The 18,563-nt window shown below is 37.7% G+C and overlaps 1 protein-coding gene and 1 pseudogene across 3 annotated transcripts in view; one reads left to right on the top strand and one right to left on the bottom strand.

Annotated features, from left to right (window-relative positions):
• Positions 1 to 18,563, bottom strand: part of ZNF638 (zinc finger protein 638) — a 137,659-nt gene that overhangs the window by 87,999 nt on the left and 31,097 nt on the right. The window lies entirely within an intron of this gene.
• On the top strand, positions 12,358 to 12,699 carry LOC129081315 (60S ribosomal protein L35a-like; annotated as a pseudogene).

The following is an 18,563-nucleotide window of genomic DNA, read 5'->3' as shown; positions in this document are numbered from 1 at the left end:
GCTCGTGATCACAAAATGGAGAAAATCTGTTAGAGAGAAAAGGAGGATATGGAACACATCACTTGAGCCCTTATATCTAGCCAATCAAGCCATGTCCAAAGCCAGACTATTCCATAGCCTTTTCATTTCCATGTATCAATAAATTCCCATTTTCCTTAAGCCAGTTTGAGTTGGGTATTTGTCACTTGAGAACCAGAGTCCTGGATACTATGTAAATTGATAACAGAAAAAGGGTAAGGGGGCAATGATAGACTTTAATATATGTAATGTCATGAGGATCTCTGGGAAATAACAATCCTTATTCTGTGGTTACACAGGATCTGGTTAAACTGCTATAATTTGAAACAATGACTTTGTGCCTATCAAATCTAAAGCTTTAAAAGGCTCTTAGAAACATTTTAGAAGTGAACATATGCCCTAAGTTGGTCCAATCAGAGTAAGAGAAAAGATTTTCCATTTTAGTGGTGAGCCCCTTCCCTGCCTCTAAGACGTCACTAAGGAAGTCTCTGTCCTCTATAGTTACTGGCAGCTCCCTTGCCACCACAAGAAGCCAGGCTCAGGATAAAGCCTCTACTGAGAATAACAAAGAAAGAGAGGAATAAACCTGGGTCTATAATGACATAAAAGAGTCATTAATGATCTTACCAATTTGAGGCCTACCCTACTTCTGGACTCTTTTCGTAAGACAATAAATCTATTTGTTTGAATCTGTATTTCTATATTTGTAAATCTACATTTGTTTTAATTTGTGTTTTCTGTACCTCAAAGTCAAAAAATATCCAAAGTCATATAATTGGCTATTTCTGACATCTCATTCTTGCAAGAAAGAACAAACTTCAGTCAAATTGGTCCATCTAAAAGCAAATAGGAAACCATCGAGCCTTGCAAAGAGATAGCTTTATTGCCTACAGTTAGCAATCCCAAAATGGCTTTCTACAATAAGGTCAGGGAAGACTCAAAGAACCCAAACAGCCTGAAGAGCCAAGGTCCCTTCTGCCTCTTCCACCCACCTCAAAATATTCTAGTTGGGACAAAGGTAAATACCACAAGGATAAGAACCAGTCTCTGGAAAGCAGACTGGAGAGAAGGGGAAGATAAGCTGTGCTTCCCCATCCCAAAGATGCGGCAAGACAGAGGCCATGACAAGTAGTTAAATTGAGTAAAGGAGCTTAACAAAGAGGCTCATTCCCAAGGAATAGAAATGAGTATTCACATTCAATGTTGATGGGTTGGGATGTAATTTTTCTGGAAGGCAATTAGCTTAATAAAAACCTTTTAAATAAAATGTCTCTACCCTACGTGTAGAAATTCTATATTTAGGAATTAATCCTAAAGAGATGAAAACATACCTATAGATATGTTCATGTGGTATTTATAGTGGCCAATCATTGGAAACGACTTGAGTGTCCCCAAATTACTAGTTATGCCTTTCATTTCACGTATTTCTCCTACATAGCAGGCATTACACTAAGCATGAGAGATGCAACAGTACACATCAAGCTAAGTGCAAAAATGGAGTGTTCATAAATTTTTATATTAATTTGAGAGAAGTTTTATGTCTGTTAAAGCTAATAATACAAAGCTTTTATTTTGTACATCCTTGTTTTTAATTTCATTTTTACCAGTAATTTATTTTGATTGTGTTTTACAAAGATGCTGGTCTGTGACAGACTGGCAGTTTTTAAAAAGCTGGTCCTTCACCACGGGTACTTTGAGAAGCAATGATGTAGAGAATTTATAAGATGGGGGCCTGACTGGGTGCAGGAAACCAGCTGATCTGGCCAAAGATCATAGTATAGACTAAGATGTTGGCTTTGAAGACACTAAGAAATTAAAAGACTTGAGACACTTAAGAGAATAAAAATGGTATCATTTGGTAATATAGTACATATGATGAGGCGAAAAATATATCAGTGGTAATAATTCCTAAGTTTATGGCTTATTCAGTGGAACAAGATGACCTTGTCATTCTCTTAGACAGGGACTGCTGAAAAACTGCCAGATAAGGGGGAGGGGATTTAATTATTTCCGTCTAGGGTGGATATGTAGAGTTTGAGGTGTCTTTGACACAAGTAGAAATGCTAAGTAAGTACATGCCTAGGCCGGGACTCAAAAGAGGCTTATAAGTTGTAAATTTGGAAGTCACTAGCATGTATCTAATAAATGATGCTGCAAGCAATCAAAAAGATTACCTGGGGAGAGAATACTGAGTGAGAAGAGGAGATGGTCAAGGCCAAGTGCTGTGAATAGGTAATATTTAATGACTATAACAAAAGAATGAGCTCTTTAGTCTTGGCCACAGAAGTGAGATATTGCAGCGCAATAAGATGCGTACATTGTGCCACCAGTGTGGCTCCAAGGCCTACCACCCTCAGAAGTCCACCTGCAGTGCCAGGGCTGGTGTAGTTCAGTGGACTGAGCACCAGCCTGCAGGTTACCAGTTCAAGTCCCAGTCAGGGCAAATGCCTGGGATGCGGGCCAAGTCCGAAGTTGGGGACGTGTGAGAGGAAACCAATCGATGTTTCTCTTACACAAGGATGTTTATCTCCCTCTCTTTCTCCCTCCCTTCCCTCCCTCTAAATACAAATGAATAAAATCTTAAAAAAAGAAAAAAAGGGAGTCCATCTGCAGCAGGCATAGCTATCGCCAAGTGGAAGAAAAAGTACAACTGGAGTGCCAAGGCTAAATGACGAAACACCATCGGGCCTGTTCGCAAGAGGCACTTAAAAATTCCATAACCGCACATTCAGGCATGGATTCCATGAAGGAATAATACCTAAACCCACGAGGCCAGCTGTTGCAGCATCCAGTTCGTCTTAAGGATTTCAATGATTAGTCCCGCTATAAATGTTCTGGTTTTTAAAAATAACAATAAAAATGAAATAAAAGAATGAGCTCACAGAAATAACTGAGGACAAACCACACAATTATTTTATATCCATATAATAGAATATTATTCAACAAATAAATTTTTAAAATTTTAAGATTAACTGAAAAAGTTTAAAGTATCCATTGAAAAAAATAAATATATGTAGTTATATGTACAAAAGTATATTTGTATGTCACAAAAGCCTGATGTTAACAGTGAGAGAGATTGAGGGGTTTTCTTCCTGCTAAAAATAATAGAAATATTATTTTTATTTCTACTTTCTTATTTTTTTACAATGACCACAGTTTTTCCCTTGTGCCAAAGAAAACTTTTAAAAATTTATGTGTATGTAAGAAATCAGTTCTTAGGTTTAAAATTTTACCTGAAACACAGAATATATTGGGTTTGCCAAGAAGTCCATTACATTTTTTCCATACAATGGCTCTAGTAGTGCTTAGTTGTCTTTAACTTCACTCGAAACACTTTTGTTGGATTGTACATTGTGACAGCTGTCATATGTGTGTATTTAAAAAAACTTATCAAAATTGGTGAATTTTTGTGGAGCCATTTTAATATCGAAGATGGAAGAAGACATGCAATATTTTCAGTGTATTATGCTTTATTATTTCAAGAAAGGTGAAAACACAGCTGAAATGCAAAAAATAATTTATTGTATGAAGAAGGTTCTGTGACTGATTGAACGTGTCAAAAGTGGTTTGTGAAGTTTCTTGCACTATTGACCTATTGGCCAAATAATTCTTTGCTATGGGGCTGTCTTATGCATTGGAAGATGTTTAGTAGCACCACCGGCCTCTACCCACTAGAATCCAGTAATGGGAGATAGTTGACATACTCAAAATATCAAACTCAAAAAAAGTTATTGGTGAAAATTAAAAATGTGTCTTTTGTTTTATGGAAAAGACTAAACAGGCTTTTGGCCAACCCAATGTATCAAGTAAGAGTCCCCAAGTTTTGATTAAAGATTGCTAAAGTCACATAAGGATTCTTTGAAAATACAATCTCTCAGGCATACTAAATCTATGTATTTTTTTCTGGTTGGGAATCTATCACAACTACATACTAATATCATGGAAGGAAATAAGTTGCCAAAATTTTCACAAAATCAGAAAGTGTGAAAACATTATGAAAGAGGAAATGTACCTAGGAAAATATTTGAAATTCCTATTACAAAGGACTAGTTCCCCTATATAGCACCTATAAATCAGTAAGAAAAAAATAACTCTATAGTAAAATGGGCAAAGGATATGACAAAGAAAGACATACAAAAAGCATATGAAAACTTCACTTATAAGAAATTGTAAGTTGAAATTACATGGAGATACCATATTTCCTTTATCAGATTAGCATAGTTCAAAAAACATAACTATGTTGGTTAGAGTGTGAGTAATAAGCATGCCCATGTATTTCTATTTGGAGTGTAAATTGTTGTGATCTCTATGAAAGGCAATTTGGCAATATCTATCAAAATTTCAAAAGCACATGCTCTTTGAAACAGTATTTCCACTACTAGGAATTTACCTAGCAGATATACTAATAATTGTACAAATATACAAAACTATTCATTGAGCACTATTTATTGTTGAAAAACATTGAGAACATCCCAAATGTTCACCAATAAAAAATTAGTTAAACAAACTATGGTATATCCATCCAATAAAAATACTACAATGTTGTAGAAATGAGCAAGAAATCTATTTGTATAATGACCAGGAATGCTCATTGAGCTATATTTAGTGAAAACTAAAAGTTAAAAGGCAGAACACTGTGTACAGAGGGTGACTGGAGTATGCCCTCTGTTGAAGAGAGAATTTACAGAACCAACATGGCGTCACCTGTGCTAAAAGCCCATGATATCAATGCTAGACTTAATACCTCAACTAACTACATTTTTGATCTTCACCAAAAATGTAACGTTAATCAAACCACCTGGAATTTTCTGGTCAAGCATCAGTAAGGTAATCTATCATATGGGATCTCACCCACCCCTCTCCCCTCAAAGGAAGAAGAGGCAATCTGCAAAATTAAACTTCTGCTATTCCCTTTGCCTTAAAAGATGTCTTGGACTAAAAATAATCCTTTCTTTTCTTTTGCTAATAGCTACCTGCCCCAACTATCTTCCTATAATAACCTCCCATTTTCTACAATACCTCTGTTGCTAGATGGGATGCTGTCCAATTCATGAATAGCTTAATAAAGCCAGTTAGATCTTCAAGTTTCTCAGTTGACTATATACATTTTAAATTTGAACCATGTGAATATGTTGCCTATTCAAAATAACTTTTAACAAGAATATAATAAAAAAATAAGGTTCTCTCATATTTAAAGCTAAGGGAGGAGGGGAGATTAAATAAATAAGGCAATACTGTCAAAAGAGATAAAGATGTCCATTGCATTAGCTTCCTAGGCATGTAATAACAAACCGCAAATTATGTGGCTTAAAACAACAGAAATTTATTCTCACATTTCCGGAGGCCAGAAGTCCAAAAGCAAGGTGCTAGTAAAGTTGGTTCCTTCTGAAAGCTCTGACAGAGAAACTGTGACATGCCTCTCTCCTAATTTCCAGTGATTACTGACAATCCTTGGCATTCCTTGGCTTGTAGATACATCATAACAATTTATAACTCCATTTTCACATCGCCTTCTTCTCTTTGAGTCTGTGGTATCCTTTTCTACCTCTTCTCAAGACACTGTCATTGGATTTAGGTCCCACCCTAATCCTGTATGATCTCATCTTAATTCTTAGTTTCAAATGCAATGATCCAATTTCCATACAAGGTGAGATTCTAAGGTTCCAGGTAGAGATGAATTTTGAGGGACACTATTCAACATACTATACCCATTATTCCTGCTTTTTTTTGGCATTACATTAGAGGATCTAAATTAGGAAAGATGCGAAAATGGTATAAGGATTAAAAATAAACAGAATCATCACTCCTTGAAGATATGACTGTGTGTATAGTAAACTCCAAAGAATCAACAAATAGCTAGAATTAAAAAATAACTAAAATTAATTTATGTATCAAAGTAACAATATAATATCAAATTACAAAATCAACTGCATGCCTATACATCAACAAAAAAGTCAGAAACTGTAATTTAAAAATAACTGTTCATGGTAATAATAAAATTAAGGTACCAAGAATAAATCTTTAATTTTTTTAATTGATTGATTTGAGAGAGAGGTCGATTTGTTGTTCTACTTATTTATGCATTCATTGGTTGTTTGTGCCCTGACCAGAGATCAAATCCACAACCTTGGCATATCAGGATGATGTTCTAACCAAGTAAGCTACCTAGCCAGAGGCTACCAAAGAGTAAATCTTTTAAATGATATGGAAGATTCTGTGTGGAGAAAATTATAAAACTTTACTGAAAGATATTGAAGAATATCTAAGTAAATGTGAACTATATATCATGTTTATAGATAGTAACAGTTAATAACATATACATATATATATAGTACTTGTCCCCTAAATACATATAAATTCAACCGAACTTCAATCAGAACCTTAACTACAATTTTTTTAATATGATAAGCTAATTCTAAACTCTATGGAAGAATGATGGGTCAAGAATAGCTAAGACTTTGATATAGCTGAGAAATAAGAGAATAGCCCCACCATATATCAAAGGCATTGAAAGTTACAATACATAAGAAAGTGTGGCATTATGCAAAAATAAACAAACACTAATGGAACAAAAAAAGAGCTCAGAGAAAGACCTAAGCAATCTCACAGCATACTCCCAAATCCATTCCAAAAGATACATGAGAGTAAAAGGCAAAGCTTTAAAACTTTTACAAAAACATATAGATAAGTATTTTTATGACCTCAGGATAGGAATAAATTGCTTACACAATACTCAAACTGTAATGGGGCACAGCCAGGGCCCCCCTAAAGGGTATTTGTAATGGGGTCCAGAAATTGGGATGTCCAAGAAAAATATATTCTCCCCACCCCAAGACAGGCCACCATGGGGGATGGGAGACCTGGAGCAGGGCCAATGAGAGTTACTTTGCATGTCAATAACAGCAGGATAGCTTCATTCCTCATATGCAAAGATGGTTATTTTGCATCTCAACAGGCTAACCAGGAAGGTTTTAAAGACTTAAGACAGAATGTAACTGGAAGAGGAAGGAGGAGAGACAGGGGCCTGCAGGAGAGACAAAGGGACACAGACTCTGGGGAACAATGTGAAGACCACACGGGAAGAAAAGGGGAGAAAGGACTCTTGCTAGTGGGCCCTGAGAAGGTGCCACATAGTTTTGGATTAAGAACTCGCAATCATGGCGACACAGCCGGATGGTGCTGAAAACCGCGAGAGGCCTGCCTAGCCAAGCCCTGGACTTCTGTTCTTTTTCTTTGGAAGGACTGGCCTGACTGGCCTAAATGGGCAAAGGTGGGGAAGGCAGGAGGACTGTGTGTGTCAGTGGGTGCTTTAAATGGTGTGTGTTTTAAAGGGATTTTGAGATTTAAGAGCGACATTTAGCCATTAATCAAACCTGTATAACTTTTGACTTAATAGTTCCTTTCCTTTTTACCAAACTCTGCCATTGAGATCCATGATTCCAAGGGCGGTGGGCAAAGGACCTACAACCAAGGGACCCTGGGAAGGGGGGGAGGTCATTGTTTCAGTAACAGCATCCGGGCAACCCTCCCAAGGGTCCATTGTTCGGTAACAAAACTACACAAACTATAAAGGTAAATATTAATGAACTTCACTTAGAAGTAAAAATGTTTATCAGGGGGATCCAAGATCATGGTGGAGTAGGTGGAAGCTACACCCACTTCCTCCCAGGACTAAAATATATAGAGCAATAAACCTGAACACCCAACTAGCTGAAGAGAAATCTTATAACGAAGGATTTACAAAAGAAGCCACATTGATACAGGCAGGAAGTGCAGAGATGCAAAAAGAGCTAGCTCCATCTCCCACAGGTGGCGGCTGAGGTTCCGGAGGGATGCCTCAGCTGTGTTTGGTGGGGTGGCGGGGGTGGGGTTCACGCTGAAAAGTGTGGGATCTCAAGCCCAAGGCAGGCTCCCCAGCCCAGAGTACCTGAGCCTGAAGAGGTGCCACATGACATGTAGCCATAAAAAGCAGTAGAGTTTCTGTTCTTCAGGGAGAGACAGGAGTCCACTAGAAACTCAGACACATTATTTTTTTTAAGTGTTTTTAACTTTTAAATCATGTTTATTCTATTACAGTTGTCTCAATTTTTCCCCCCCACTTTGCCCTCCCCACTCTTCTCACTGGGCCTCCCCCTCCCACAGTCAGTTCCCACTCTGTTGTCCATGTCCATGGGCCATTCGTACCTGTCTTTGTTTAGTCCCTTCTCCTTCTTTCCACCATTGTCCTCCTTCCCCTTCCCCTCTGGTCACTTTTAGTCTGCTCCATGTTTCCTTGCCTGTGGTTTATTTTGTTAGTTTATTTTGTTGAATAGATTACACTTATAGGTGAGACACATTTTTAAAGGGCCAATGCACAAAAACTTTCCTGTAGCCACTCACCCTGGGCTCTGGCAGAGAGGGTGTGGAACAGACCAGAGTATGAGGAGAGGCTGGGGATTGTGGCTCTGGGAAGAGAGCTCAGGGCATAACTGCTGGGAACCCCTGTGCTGAGCCACTCTACCGCAGACACCACTTTCTTGGGTGCAGCATGCACCTTCATGAGACACCAGTCTGAGGCAAACCAATATCCCAATCCTCATGTCTCCCTGTCCACCCACCCTGCAGATCTTCTGGCTTGCTAAGGAGTCAGAGGCCTGGACCATGGTGTAGAGGTGGCACACTCAAGGGATGTCAGTGACTGACTTGTGTGGCTTAGGGGCAATGGTCATTCCCTCCACTTCCTGTGATCCTGACTGGCACCTCTCCCTCACAGTATATCCAATAGCCTCACTCTCCAAGCTCTTGATGGGCAGCCCTACCCACTTGGCTCTTGGTGGCTCCACACAGCCACGGTCTGCGCAGAGTATGGGACAGTCTGAGCTGTGTGACTCTGGGATGGGGCCACACCCTCCATCTTCCCCAAAGCCTGAACAGCACCTCCCCATCTCACAGTAGACCCTCTCTGCTGAGATCTGGCTCCTAGCAGAACCTAGGTCAGACTGAGTTTCATAACTCCAGAAACAGAGGAAATTTTTCTCCTGAATGCCCATAACAGGTGTAGAGCCCTCACTTCATACAGCTTAATCTTGGTCTCTTTAGGTCTGATAAACTCTTCTGGTCTTACCCTGATGACTCCCTGAGTCCCTCACCCCACCACAAAGGTGCAGGCACCCAACACACGGCAGCTAGATTTGGTATACCCTGGGACATATGCTGAGTGGCCTCAAACCTAGCACTGGCTCCAAGATTTGAACCCGTATAGATCTGAAGAACATCTCTTGCCCCTGCCTGGTGACTAAGAACCTATTGCATGCAACTTGAGCACCACCAGAGGCTCTTTCAGTGACTAAACAACAGGCAGCCACAGACAGAGGCAGGAAGAGGTTAACCTCAAGGTTCCTAGGGACATTTGCTGATGTGCCCCCTAGGTCGTGCTAGTAAAAAACAAGCCTATGTGCACAGCTGACCCTTCCTGCACACACTCAAGCCCAGAAGAGGCAGCCACAATCTGTGGGTTGCTTTGTAGATCCAAATAGGTTTCCCAAGGCCAGCCACAGGCACTGCATGACAGGGACCTGCATGAGAGTCCCTCCCAAGAGACCCCAAAACTAGCAAACCCAGTGGCCAGTTTCAAACAACATCAGAGCAGGATCTAACTAGCTTCACAAGTAACATATCTAAAGAGAGATCTCAGCAGAGAGCAGATCCTGCTGAGGCAAATTCTGCACCTGCACAGCAGCTCATACACTATTGTTGGGGTTGATCCCTACAGTTAGCCAGCCTGAGGGTTGACCCCACACACGAATAGGCCAATAGCAATCAAAACTAAATAACAACATAACCCATACAAAGGACATTCCTGGAGCACCCAGTGCAGGTGACCAAGGAGACTATGCCATAGGATTCCACACAACACCTACTGTATAAGGTCACCCTACCAAGCAGATCTACTTGACACATAGAAACAAACACAAAGTGGCAGCCAATATGGGGATACAACGAAACAAACCCTAAATGAAAGAACAGGAGAAATTTCCAGAAAAATGAAATAGAGGCAAACAATTTAACAGATATAGAGTCCAAAACAGTGGTTATAAAAATGCTCGAGGAACTTAGGGGAAGTTATGGATGAAATCAATGAGAACCTAACCAAAGAGATAGTAAATATACAAAAGGACAGAGAGCCCTGGTTGGGTGGCTCAGTTGGTTGGAGTGTCATCCTGTACACCAAAAAAGTTCAGGTTCAATCCCTGGTCAGGGTACAAACCTAGATTGCAGATTCAATCCCCAGTCGGGGCATATACAAAAAGCAACTGATTGATGTTTTTTAGTCTCTTTCTCCCTCTCTCTTTCTCTAAAATCAATAAAAAATATATCCTTAGGTGAGGATTAAAAAAAAGAAAGGACACAGAAACATAAAAAAAGAACCAGTCAGAAATGAAGAATACAATATCTGAAGTAAAGAATACACTAGAAGGAATAAACAGTAGGTTGGATAAAGCAGAAGATAAAATCAGCGTAGAAGAAAATACCCAATTAGAAGAGCAAAAATAAAAAAGAATTAAAAAAATAAAGATAGTTTAAGGGACCTTTGGGACTATATGAAGCATAACAACATCTGTATCATAGGGGTACCAGAAAGAGAAAAGAGATCAAAGGATAAAGAACCTATTACAAAAAGTAGTGACAGAAAACTTCCCCAACCTGGTGAAGGAAAAAGACATACAAGTCAAAGAAGCACAGAGAGCACAAAACAAGGTGAACTCAAAGAGGCCCACACCAAGACACATCATAATTAAAACTCCAAAGATAAAAGAGAATTAAAAGTAGCAAGAGAAAGACAGTTAATTACCTAAAAGACATCTACCATTAGATATTAGACTCTTAGTTAACTTCTCGAAAGAAACATTTCAGGCCAGAAGGGACTGGAATGAAATATTCAAACTGATGAAAACACAAGGACCTACAGCCAAGACTACTTTACCCAGCAAGACTATCATTTAAATTTGAAGGAGAAATAAAGAGCTTACCAGAAAAGAAAAAGCTAAAGGAGTTTGTTACCACCAAACCAGTATTACAAGAAATGTCAGAGTCTTCTTGAAAAAGAAGAAAAAGAAAGATGAGGAGGAGAAGGAGAAAAAGGAGAAAGAGGAGAGGAACCAGAACAATAACAACATAGTTATAACAAATAAAATGGCAATAAACATATACCTATCAATAATCACTTTAAATATAAATGGCATAAATGCTCCAATCAAAGACATAGGGCGCCTGAATGGTTAAGAAAATTAGACACATATATGCTGTCTACAAGAGACCCATCTCAGAAGGGAAGATGCACACAGACTAAAAGTAAAGGGATAAAAACAGATATTCATGCAAGTGGAAATGAAAAGAAGAGCTGGGGTAGCCATACTTACATCTGACAAAAAAGACTTCAAAAAAAGCCTACAGTAAAAGACAAAGAAAGACACTACATAATGATAAAGGGAACAATCAAACAAGAGTACATAACCCTTGTAAACATCTATGCACAAAACATAGGAGCACCTAAATATATAAGGCAAACCGTAATGGACATAAAGAGAGATTGACAGTAATACAGCCATAGCAGGGGATTTTTAACACCCCATTGACGTCAATGGATAGATCTTCCAGGCCGAAGATCAACAAGGAAATGGTGGCCTTAAACAACACACTAGATCAGATAGATTTAATTAATAACTTCAGAGCATTTCATCCCAAAGCAGCAGGATATACATTCTTTTCAAGTGCACATGGAATATTTTCTATGACAGACCACATGCTAGGACACAAAACAAGTCCCAATAAATTTCAGAATATTAAAATCATATCAGGCATCTTCTGTGACCATAATGGTTTGAAACTAAAAATTAATCACAAAGAAAAAAACTGAAAAATACACAAAGACATGGAGGCTAAATAACATGTTACTAAACAATGAAAGCATCAACAATGACATTCAAGAAGAAATCAAAAGATACCTTGAAACAAATGAAAATGAGAACATAACCTAAAATCTATGGGACACAGCAAAAGCAGTCCTAAGAGGGGAATTTATAGCATTACAAGCTGTCTCTAGAAACAAGAAAAATCTCAAATAAACAATCTATATTTACACTTAAAAAAATGACAAAAAGAACAACAAACAAAACCCAAAGTGAGTAGAAGGAAGGAAATAATAAGGGGACTAAATGGTAATGGAAAAAAATACAATGAAGATTAAATTTAAAAATAAAAATAAAAATAAAAACAATAAAGAATCAGAGCAGAAATAAACAAAATAGCTTTTCCGCCATCTTGAAGCCTGTGGAGCCTGCTGAGAATGGGACTTCTACAACGACAAGTATGTCTGGAAGGCTGTGGTCCAAGGCCATTTTTGCTGGCTATAAATGGAGTCTCCGGAACCAGAGGGAACACACAGCTCTTCTTAAAATTGAAGGTGTTTATGCTTGAGGTGAAACTGAATTCTATCTGGGCAAGAGATGTGCTTCTGTGTACAAAGCAAAGAACAGCACAGTGACACCTAGTGGTAAACCAAACAAAACCAGAGTCATCTGGGGAAAGGTAACTGGTGCTCATGGCAACAGTGGCATGATCCGCGCTAAATTCCGAAGCAACCTTCCTGCTAAGGCCATTGAACACAGAATCCGTGTAATGCCGTACCCCTTGAGGATTTAAACTTAACTGAAAAGCAAATAACAGCCCTGACTGGTGTGGCTCAGCTGGTTTGGGGTCCTCTGGCAACTGGAAGGATTCCCATTTGGGGCACATGGTTGGCTTGCAGGTTGATTTAGTTCCTGGTCAAGAAGTAAACGGGAGCCAACTGGTGAATGTTTCTATCACACGTCAATGGTTCTCATGTTCTTTTCCCCTCCCTTCCCTCTCTAAAATAAGTAAATAAAATCTATTTTTAAAAGTAAATAAAAAAAAAGAAATAAACAAAATAGAGTCTAAAAAACAATACGGAAGGTTGATGAAACCAAGACCTGGTTCTTTGAAAAGATAAACAAGATTAACAAACTTTTCACCAGACTCATAAAGAAATAAAGAGAGAGGACTCAAATAAATAAAATCAGAAATGAAAGAGAAGTAACAACTGACTCCACAGAAATGTAAAGGATTGTAGGAAAAGATTACAAACAACTATATGGCAACAAGTTTGACAATCTGAACAAAATGGATAAATTTCTAGAAAGATACAATCTTGCAAAACTGAATCAGGAAGAATCAGATTACAACTAGTAAAACTGAAGCCGTAGTCAAAAAACTCCCAACAAACAAAAGTCCTGTACTAGATGGCTTCACAAGTGAATTTTACCAAACATACTAAAAAGGACTAACACCTATGCTTCTTAAACTATTCCCAAAATAAATTCAAGAGGCAGGAAGCCTTCCAAACTCATTTTATGAGGCCAGAATTATCCTAATTCCAAAACCAAATAAAGACACTACAAAGGAAGAAAGGTATAGGTCAATACCTCCTGTGAACGTAGATGCTAAAATCCTCAACAAAATATTAGCAAGCCAGATCCATGTACATTAAAAAGATCATATATCACGAAAAGGTGGGATTTATTCCAGGCATGCAAGGTTGGTACAATATCTGCAAACCAATAAACATGATACACCACATAAACAAAATGAAGGTTAAAAGCCAACATGATCACATTAATAGATGCAGGAAAAGCATTTGAAAAATCCAGCACCCGTTCATGATAAAAAAAAAAACAACAACAACAAACAACCTCTCAGCAAAGTGGGACTAGAGGAAACATACCTCAACATAATAAAGCCCATATATGATAAACCCACAGCCAATATCATACTCAATAGGCAAAAACTGAAAGCTTTTTCCTTAAGATCAGGAACAAGAGAGGGATGTCTGCTTTCACCACTCTTATTCAACATAGTACTGGAAATCCTCTCCACAGCAATCAGGTAAGATGAAGAAATAAAAGGCATCTAAATGGGAAAGGAAGAAGTAAAACTGTCATTATTTACATAAGACATAATACTGTATGCAGAGGACCCTAAAGATTCCACCAAAAAACTACTAGAACTGATAAGTAAATTCAGTAAAGTAACAGGATACAGAATTAATATCCAGAAATCAGTTTCATTTCTAAACACCAATAATTAAATATAAGAAAGGGAAACTAAGAAAACAATCCCATTTATAATTGCATCAAAAAAATAAAATACTGTGGAATATTTTTAACCAAGGATGAAAAAGACCTGTATTTGGAAAATTATAAGACAGTGAAGAAACTGAAGAAGAAACAAATGAGTGGAAGCATATACCATGTTCATGGACTGGGAGAATTAACATCATTAAAATGTCCATACTGCCCAAAGCAATCTATAGATTCAATGCAATTCCTATCAAGATACCAATGGCATACATCAGAGAACTAGAACAAATATTCCAAAAATTTATATGAAATCACAAAAGACCCCAAATAGCCACAACAATCTTGGGAAAGAAGAACAAAGTTGTAAAAATCACACTACACTGGTATAAAAATATACTACGGGCTATAGTAATCAAAACAGCATGGTACTGGCACACAAATGGGTATATAGACCAATGGAACAGAATAGAGAGCCCAGAAATAAACCCACATCTTTATGGTCAATTAGTGTTTGACAAAGGAGGCAAGAAGAAACAATGGGGTAAAGATAGTCTATTAAATAAATGATATTGAAAGAACTGGACAGATATGTGCAAAAAATGAAACTAGACCACCTTCTTATACCATACACAAGAATAAACTCAAAATGGATTAAAGACTTAAATGTTAGACTCAAAAGCATAAACATTCTAGAAGAAATTATAGACAATAAAATCTTGGACATTTCTTGTAGCAATATTTTTTCTGATATATCTCCTCAGGCAAGGGAAACAAAAGAAAAATAAACAAATAGGATTACATCAAACTAGTTTTGCACAGCAAAGGAAACCATCAACAAAATAAAAAGGCAAAAGGCAACCCACTGAAAGAAAGAACATATTCACTGATATATCTGATAAGGTATCAATATATAAAATTTATAAAGAACTTATAAATCTTAAAATATGGAACGAAATGACAGCTGTCAGAGAGAAGGGGGTGGGGGAGCTGAAAGAAAACAAAGGAATTAGCCAAAGAACGTATATGCATAACTCACAGAAACAGACAACAGTGCGGTGATGGCCAGAGAGGATGGGGGACCGGGGAGGGCTGGGTGGAGGCAAGCAAGGGGATGGGGGACGGGGAATGGGGACATCTGCAATAGTGTCAACAATGAAAATAAAGGAACAAAAGCTTCACACCAAAAACCAAATAATCAAATTAAAAATAGGCAAAGAGCCTAAATACACACTTCTCCAAAGAGGCCAACAGATGTATGAAAAGATGCTTCAATGTCACTAATTTTCAGAAAAAAGCAAATTAAAACCACAATGGGATATCATCTCACACCTGTCAGAATGTCTATCATCAATAAATCAACAAACAACAAGTGCTGGCAAGGATGTAGAGAAAAGGGAACTCCAGTGCAGTTTGTGGGAATGCAGATTGGTGCAGTCACCGTGGAAACTCCACAGTATGGAGTTGCCTCAAAATATCAAAAATGGAATTGCTTTATGACCCAGTGACTCCACTTCTGGGAATTTATCCTAGGAAACCTTAAACACTAATTTGAAAGAATACTAATATATACACCCCTATATTCATTGCAGCGTTATTTCCAACAGCCAAGATTTGGAAGCAGCCCAAGTGCCCATCAGTAGATAAGCAAATAAAAAAGTTGTGGTATATTTACATAATGGAACACTACTCAGCTGTAAAAAAAGAAGGAAATCTTACTTTCTATGACAGCATGGGTGAATCTGGAGAATATTATGCTAAGCAAAATATGCTAGTCAGAGAAAGACGAATACCATATGATTTCACTTATATAAGAATCTAATGAACAAAGTAATTTGACAAACGATATAGACACAGATGCATATCTGTCAGAGTGGAGGAGGTAGCGAGGCTGGGTGAAAAAGGTGAAGAGATTAAGCAAAAAAAAACAAAACAAAACACCTCACAGACAGACAACAGTATGGTCATTACCAGAGGGAAATGGGGGTGGGGAGAAGTAGGAGAGGGCAAAGGGGGGATAAATGGTGACGTTATCCAAATAATGGATAAAAAAGAGACATGAGTTGGGATGGTGAACACACAATGCAATATACAGATCCTGTATTATGTAATTGCACACCTTAAACCTGTATAATTTTATTAACCCAATAAATTCAATAAAAATGTTTATCAAAAGACCAACATTAAAAAAGATTAAAAATTAAATCACAAAGTGGAATAATATTTATCACACAAGTAATTAAGAAAGGTTTATACCTGAATTTATAAAGAATTCCTGAATATCAGTTAATTACTAAACAACCTGATAGAAAAATTAACAAAAGATTTGACAAGGCAGTTCATAGGTCCCTACCTAGTCCACAGACATCTGCTCAATCTAATTGTTTAGAAAATGCAATTGAAACCTCTATGAGACTCATTCCTTTCAGTTGACAAAGATTTATTAAAGCATGCTATGTGCAAGGTACTGCTCTAAACTGCAGGGATGCAACAGTGAACAAGACATACAAAATCCCTGCCCTGGTGGAGTTTAGGTTCATTCCAGTAGGAAAAAGCAGTGGTATTAAGAGCACTGGAGAAAAATGAAGCAATGAAGGTGGATAGGCAGTGGACGAGGCACGTCCAATTTTAAAAGGGATGGACTGGGAATGCCTCAGAGGAGAACCTGACAATTGAGTAAAGGCCTGAGGAAGGTAAAAGAGCAAACCATGGGGATATCCGGGGCGGTAGGGGGATGGGGGGGTGGAGAACATTCCAGGCGGAGGAAAGAATAAGTGCAAAGGTCCTGAGTAACACTAAGGAGGCCTGACCATTTTGCACCTACCAGGCAAAACCTAAAGAGCCAAATGTCGGTGGGGATATGGAGTAACACTAACCCCTAACCCTTGTAATACTGCTGACAATAAGGCACATGGATAATAATCACCTTGGAAAACTAGTAGTTTCCAGTACTACTCTCCTAGACATGTAGCCTAAAAAATTTACTCATGAGCATGTGTACCAGGGCATAGGTACAAAATGTTCATAGCAGCAGATTTTTTAATAGCAAAATTAAAAGTCTTCTTGATTTTAATACCATTTTTCATTGACAGAAGGGAAAATAAATGATATATTCACATAGTGGTCCACTCTAGAGTAATAAAATAAATGAACTCCAGCTAAATATATCTACATGTATGAATGTAGAAATATGTTGACTTAAAAAAATCAAGTTGCAGAAGAATACCTATATCATGATTCTATTAATGTAAAGTTTTCAAACATGCAAATCTAAGCAAAATATTGTACACAAATATGTACATAAATGGGAAAATACCTTTTAATGTTAGAGATTGAGAAATCAAAAAGTCAGAATGGGAAGTTCAGGGAGTAGCATGGGATAAGTAGGAGTATAAGGGGCTTCAAAAGTATTATTTACATTCTCTGACTTCAACTGAGTGGGAAGTACATGGCATTAATGTCATACTTATTATTTTATTATACATGTATCATACAAATATACACAATATCTCTTGGATACTTGAAGTATTATATTAAATCTATAAAACTTCAATTATCTACTACTGTGTTATCACTATGTTTTACATTCTCTCCCCCTACCTTATTCATCTGATAGTTGAAAGTTTCTACCTGTTACCAACCTTTATTTATTTCCTCAACCCCTCAGTCCTGACAACTACTTTTCTACTCCGTTTCTATGGGTTTGAGGAGGGTTTTTTTTTTTTTTTTTAATTTCACACATAAGAGATACTGCAATATTGCTCTTTAACATGTACAAAATCCTTTGCCTAACCAGTAACTAAGCATTGCAAAAATTTGCCAAAGCAAGTGTTTTAATCATTCCATATGTTTTGAAATATAGACTTTCTTAAACTTTATTTTCCTTGTTTTACAAGGAAACACCTGCTCTCTCCCAGTCTAGATTTAAAAAAGACAAAAGGTATTTTAGAGTTCTTTTGCCATCTTGTGGTCTTTTATAGTATTGCTACTAAAAACTTGAAGTGCCTCTGGCCTGGGCTGCAGAATAAATTTCAACGCCAATTTTAGGGTTGATACTTTGCCTGCTTTTAAGTGATTTTGATCACCTTCTATGGACTGATGAATTTATCTATACCTTTTTTTTTAAGTGTGGTGACTAAAACTGGGCACAATCCAGTCTCTTACTGAAGTACTAAACCAAGGCTGGTCATACCTAAAATCTTTCTAAGGCAAGCTGTTCCACCAAGCCCCTGCTCAGAGGAAGTCTGTGTGACTTTTCACAGCTGGTACAGTCTGAAGACAGCTCTTTATGCCAAATTCATTCTGAGTTTCCGTAGTCTAACCAGTGACACACTGCACCAAATCAGAATTCTTTAGTTACTATCCTATTTTCCTTACCTCAGGGCTGGTCTCCCCTCTCAAAGGTATTTCTTC

This window comes from Pteronotus mesoamericanus, unplaced genomic scaffold (assembly GCF_021234165.1).
Source record: "Pteronotus mesoamericanus isolate MK-2021 breed Mesoamerican mustached bat unplaced genomic scaffold, CSHL_Meso_final contig_98, whole genome shotgun sequence".
In the NCBI taxonomy this organism is placed as follows: Eukaryota; Metazoa; Chordata; class Mammalia; order Chiroptera; family Mormoopidae; genus Pteronotus; species Pteronotus mesoamericanus.
The sequence above is the reverse complement of the archived record's forward strand: the minus strand, read 5'-3'. Positions and strand labels throughout refer to the sequence as shown.